Consider the following 6,457-nt stretch of genomic DNA (forward strand, 5'->3'; position numbering starts at 1 on the left):
GAGGGTTCACTCTCCTACTAGAGAGAGAGGGCCCTAACCAGTCAGCTTTCTAAACTCCATAGCACTGACAGTAGCACTGTCCTCCTTTTGTTCATCAATTTGCTCGAGCAGGCACCAGTAACATCTCCATTGTGAGACTTGTTACTCTTTTTTGGCATATCGAATACGTCACGGGGAGCTTGCCAGGCTCTGCCATGCGGGCAGGATACTCTCCTTAGCATGCCGGGCTCTCTGAGAGGGACGGAGGAATGGAACCCGGGTTGGCCTCGTGCAAGGCAAACGCCCTACCCACTGTGCTATTGCTCCAGCCCTTCTAAACTCCATACTTGTGCCAAATAAAATCTTCAACTGCGGAGCTCATTGCTCTGTGTAGTCTTTTGGACTCTGGACCCTAACAGTGCTATACCAGCAAGAGATGACAAATGAGTTGAAGATAAGAGCCAGGAAGGGATTCCAGGGAATGGAATGAGTCTAGTCTGAGTTTTTGGAACTAGGAAAAACCTGAGGTAGTCCTTGGGATGAGGGGCAGGGAGAGGGTGAAGGGCATCATAGAATGAGTCACAGAAGCTGGTAAAAGGAGCCATGGGACCGCTCTGTACAGAGGCTCATGAATAACGGCTATGGATCAAGGTCAAACTAGCAAGTACTTGGCCAATACTATTCTTCAGTGCACTGTTACATAATTTTATCATTGGTAAAAATTTTTTCTGCTCCTGTTTTTCATCCCAAGTCTTTTACAGTCTCTTCATTTGCTGCTGCTGTAGCCCTCTGAATCCTCACTAAATTTCCCTAAATACTGTATGCATGTCAGCAAATAGTTAAAACTGATTTTTTGTCCTATGTATGTATGTATATCTGCCTGATTCCAAGTGGGCAACAAAACCATATTACTTCAGTAATCAGTGAAATATTCATTCATTCATTACAAAACCAAAACAGATTAAATAAAGTAATTATAAATAGTTTTGCAAATGAGCTCAGGGTTTTCCTTTAAGAATCCATGTAGGTTCCATTAAAGGATCAGAAGCAGGTCTCTACAGAGTGGAGGGCATAGCCAGACACGGTGAAGAGAAGACTGATGACAAGGGAGTGTTAGGTGGCTGTGTTGGGTGACTAGTTTTGGTGGTGGCTGTGGAAAAGCAAAGAACTGACTTCCTGCAGAAGAAGAAGAATCCTGGGAATTTGCTGGCTGCTAACACGAGAGCAAAGGAACGGCATCTGCTAGTTATGTAACTGCAAGTTTGGAATAAGGAACCGGTGATGCTGGGAGAGCAATAGACAAATTGGGAAGGAATGCTGTTTTCAGGAGGGGGTGTGAAGAGAGGATGTGAGTTACTCTTTGACGTGCTGAGTTTAAGGAGACATTCAAGGGAGTCATCCAACTGAAAAACTCTGAAGGGCATAGCAGGTTGAAGGTGGGTAGAGGGTGAAGGTGGGAGATTTGGGAGTTTGGGACTGAGGCACAGATGCTGACAAGTCAAAGAAAGCCTGCTGAGGGAGGGTATCGAGCCAAACCTACAGACGTAAAGGAGAGCCAGAGGACACAGTTCCCCCGGAAGGCAGAGGAAGCTAAGATTCCAAAGGACAGGCAGCTCTGCTTTCATTAGACCAAAAAAAAAAAAAATTGCAAATCTCAAAGCCTTGAGGTAGTTTGGGCCATAATGAGTTTAGATTCTTATTTTAATCCTCTATGTCTCTTGGTTTTGCATTGTTGCCAGAAATGAAATCAGCCAAGATTCTGAGGAAGGGTAGCTGAAAGTCTAAATTGTAATCTCTTTGCTATTGGATCACACATAGCACCTTCCCATGTTTTCCTAGTTTGTCTGGGGAGCTTTTATTAACACCGTTAATCATACAGATCCCCCAGTATCTATGAAATCATCTGCATCACATTTGCCTGCACATCACCACTGCAACTACTATAATCAGAGAGGGCTGATTTTGTCACTGTCTTTTTTGAAATTTGGTCTAAGTATGCTAGCTTGCCTGGACCACCCCAGTTCCTGTTGACAGTTATTCCCGATCTTCTCTGTGCAAGAACTCCTCTCTTAAATCTAGGAACTGGATTTTATTCATCTCCTTAAGATCATACACTGTCAAGTTTTTGTGTTTCTTTGTTCACTGTTTGTTACTGACTTGCAGATAGGGACCAGAGAGATGACAGAGGGTTAAGGCACTTGCTTTGCACTTGCCTGGGGATAGAACTGAATCAACCCCAGTTCAATCCCTGGCACCACATATGTATCCCTGCAAGAACCTCTGAGAGTGATCCCTGAATAAACCCTGAGCACAGTAAGACAGGGCCAAGAAAACAACAAAAACTGTCATGAAAATGGACATTAGGTCCCTCTTGAGAAAAGATGCCTGCAGATTGCCAGTTAAAATATTAGGAAAAAATCATTGTTGATATCATAAAGTATTAATTTTGATTTTTTTATTCATTTATTTTTTTCTGGGCGAACAAAGAAAAAATAAGAACTTGACAGTGTGTGGTCTTAAGGAGATGGATAAAATCTAATTCCTACCAGTCCAAGTGGGAATTGCTGTTTCCTTGCTTCTCGGGAACCAGCTGATTCTTGACCAGCTGGGAAAGTCATTCAATGCAAGTTCCCAAGGATGTAATGCTGTTCAGGTACTTTGTTGCCAAGGATTATCTGACACCCTCACCCCCCCCCCCATACATACCTGGAGGTGCCCAGGAGCCTACAGAGCTGCAATCAATGACAACAGGGAACCATGTGGTGCCAAGGATCAAACCTGGGATAACCCATATACAACTTAACCCCTTTACTAGCTCTCCTGCTCCTAAAGCATTAGCTTTTAGCCCCAATTGCCTGAAATAGCTCTGTTTCCAGTTTAGTACGGTATTTGTTCCAATTTCTAAATCAGGCCCTAAGATGATTCACTTTTAATTAGCACACATTTAGTGTTCAAAGGAAACGGCCAGCCAATTTAAAGTATATAGGAAATAAGTGTAAAGTCATTGGCTTCTTCCAAAAATCTTCCCCAAGGTCATCATGATCTAATTTGATGTTCTCATTCCTTTGGTTTCTTTCTCAATAAATGTGTACATAAATTAAAAAGTTCTTTTAGTTTTATTTCATTCTATTGTATTTCTGCAATTGCTTACTAGTGGCTTGGAGCTTTCCAGGTTTTATGAGGTTGAAAATATACAGACCCCGGTCTTTGAAAATCTAGGTTTGAATCCTGCTTTCTCCTTTACCTAACTTCTTTTTTAATCTAACCTTTTGACAGTCTTTGCTCTCTCTGTACTTAATTTTCCTCCATTAAAAATTTGAGAAAATTCTGTGTCCTGTATGTCTCCTCAAATTGTTCTCGTACTTAAAGGAGGTGAAACTCACAAAACTAAATATATAGCTTTAAAACAAAACAAAACAAACAAACAAACAAAAAAGGCCCAGATCCAGATTCACTCCCAAGATGCTGAGAGTTTGGTCTGCAGTGTGGACTGGGTACAGGTCCAGTTCTATATTTATTTGTAGATAAAATTAATGAATTTTTTTGAATTTTTTTATTGAATCACAGTGATATACACAGTTACAAAGTTGTTCATGGTTGGGTTTCATATAGTAGGAATATGAATATGAATCCTACTTTGGACAAACTGGCAGGCTACCGAATGTAACCTGCCCACACGGCAGAGTCTAGCAAACTCCCCATGGCATACCCAATATGCCAAATACCAGTAACAATGATGGGTCTCATTCTCCTAACTCTGAAAGAGCCTTGAATATGGCACTTTTTAAAAATTCTCAGGGCTAGGACAAAGGAGACATTATTGGGGCCTGCTCGAGGCAATCGACGAATCAACGAACAGGGTTTCATATAATGTTCCAAACCCAACCCTTCGCAAGTATACATTTTCCACCACAAATATTCCCAGTTCCCTCCCGCCTTTCTATTCTATGGCCGGAGCTTTTATTCTCTCTCTTTCTCTCCTCTCCTCTTTCTCTCTTTTTTCTTCTCTCTCTCTCTCTCTCTCTCTCTCTCTCTCTCTCTCTCTCTCTCTCCTTTTAGGCCTTCTGGTTTGCAATACAGATAATGAAAGGTTATTAGGTATATCTGTTTACTTACTTTCACACGGACCTAGTTTTAAAGTGCCAGATAAACAGCTAAGCACGGATTTCATTGCCCTGGCAAAGTGAAACAAGTTGCCATTCTAATTCAGTAGAGCTGTGTCATTAGGCCATTTCTACTATCAGTGAAGTTCACACATTTGGAGCAACCTCTACACTCTGAGTTCCAGAGTAATTTCCTCACCTTAATTATATTTAGTGGATCCTATTATAGAAAGATAATTATGGGAGATATAATTTTAAAAGATCATAGAGTATCATATTACATATCCTTCTTGCTTTTTCTGACACAGTTTTTACAGAAACTCCAAGTAGAGGCTAGAGAGATAGCATAAACCTTGACTTTGATACTCTGACTACAAACCCTGGAACCACAAGGCCCAAAAGAGTCTCGCAATATAGGCTGGTGGTCCTCAACCCTACTACCACCAACCAAGCACCAAACCATTGGGTCCAGCACCAAACCATGACTATCACTGGGACTGATCCATATTTTCCTGATCACTTTAGGGATTACCCTATAACCAAACATAAAAACTTCTGAGTAGATAGTATCAGAATCCCACTGTTGTTTTTTCAATTCAGATACACCAAGCATTTGAATTTTAAAAGACTGATAGAAAAGCTTGGTAGTCCTCCTAATGATGTGGTGCATTCTTGATTTTTTTTTGACTCCCTCTCTAATTACTTCCTGTTCATTTTGATTTCCCACCTAACTTCCAAACTTTAAATTCTGTACTATCATCTCTTAAACTGATAGCAAGTCTGTTTTGTGTGGGTTTTTTGATTTGTTTTATTTTTCCAATATTATTGGAGTGAAAATTTGCATGTAATATTAAATTTGTTTGATGTATGCAAAATGGTTATTATTAATATGTAATAGTATGCTTTACCACATATGTTAACTGCAGTACATTTAGTTAATATTTATCAACCAACTCACACAGGGACACATTACTATAAGTAAGAAATTTTAATACCAGCCCTCTTAACATCTTTCAAATATACAGTAAACTAATGTTAAATTTCATCACTGTACATTATATGCCCAGAATATATTTGTCTTTAATTGGAACATATACCTTTATTCACCACCACCATACCCCGCAGACACACATATAAGTAATATACTTGTTTTTCTCTGTCTGCCTTGTTTATGTCACTTGGCATAAAATTTTTCAGGTCCATCTGTGGAGTTTTTATTGTTTACTTGTTTTCTGTTTTTGGGCCACAACCAGAGGTGCTCAGGGTTTACTCTTGGCTCTGCATTCAGGAATCACTCCTGGCTATGCTCAGGGAACCATATGGGTGCCAGGAATCCAACTCAGGTCACCTGCAAACAAGGCAAGCACCCTCCCCACTGTACCATTGCTCCAGTCTCATATCTGTGGAATTTAAAGGTAAGATTTATTTTATTTATATGTAAATAATAGTCTATTGTGTACATGTGCTATGTACTGTTTATCTACTCATCACAAATAGATGTTCAATTTGTTTCTATGCCTTGGCCACTACAAATTGTGGTGCAAAAACAGGGTAATGATATCGTCTAAGGATGTGATTTTATTTCCTTCAGATACAAACCCAGAGTAGAATTGTTGGATTAGATGGTGTTTCATTTTTTGTTTATTTATTTTTTATTGCATCACCGTGAGATACAGTGACAAAGCTTTCATGTTTGATCTTCTTCATCGATACAGTAATCAAACACCCATCCCTCCGCCAGTACACATTTCCCATCACCAGTGTCCCCAGTATCTCCGCCTCCTCCCCCCATCCCAGTCCTTACCCTGTCTTTATGGCAGACAATTTCCCCAATACTCTTTCTCTACTTTTGCGCATTATATTTTGCTTGAATTCCCCCCTCCCCACCACCACCACCATTCAAGCCTGCCTGCCAGGGGCAGATGCTAAATAATTTATTTTCTATTGCTCACTTTGAATATGATGAGCAGTCTTGCGGCTGCAAAAGTGGCCACGTGCGTTTGGAATTCTAAGATTATAAATGGTTGGGGTCCAGAGACATCTCTGTAGGGCACTAATCCATTTTTGGATTCAATTGGGAGTCCCTGGACCAGGGCTGTTGGTGGGCTAAGATGGCGCTCGGAGACAGATTGTGGACATGACAGCATGGACGAAGAGTAGGTGGGGAGCCAGGAAGGGACAGCCCGGCTCCTCTGCTGCCAACACTGTGTGGCCTGGGGTCTTTGTCCTGGAACCCGCATACCTGGGCCTTGCTTCTGGCAGCTCGTGGTCGCCAGGACTTCATCTGGAGCAGGTGGGGAGAGTGCACCTGCTCCATCTGAGGTGCCCCAGTGAAATTGGCTCCAGTGTTTCATTTTTAATTTCTGGAGGAGGTT

This window comes from Sorex fumeus, unplaced genomic scaffold, assembly GCF_029834395.1.
Source record: "Sorex fumeus unplaced genomic scaffold, SorFum_2.1 ptg000002l, whole genome shotgun sequence".
Taxonomy (NCBI): domain Eukaryota; kingdom Metazoa; phylum Chordata; class Mammalia; order Eulipotyphla; family Soricidae; genus Sorex; species Sorex fumeus.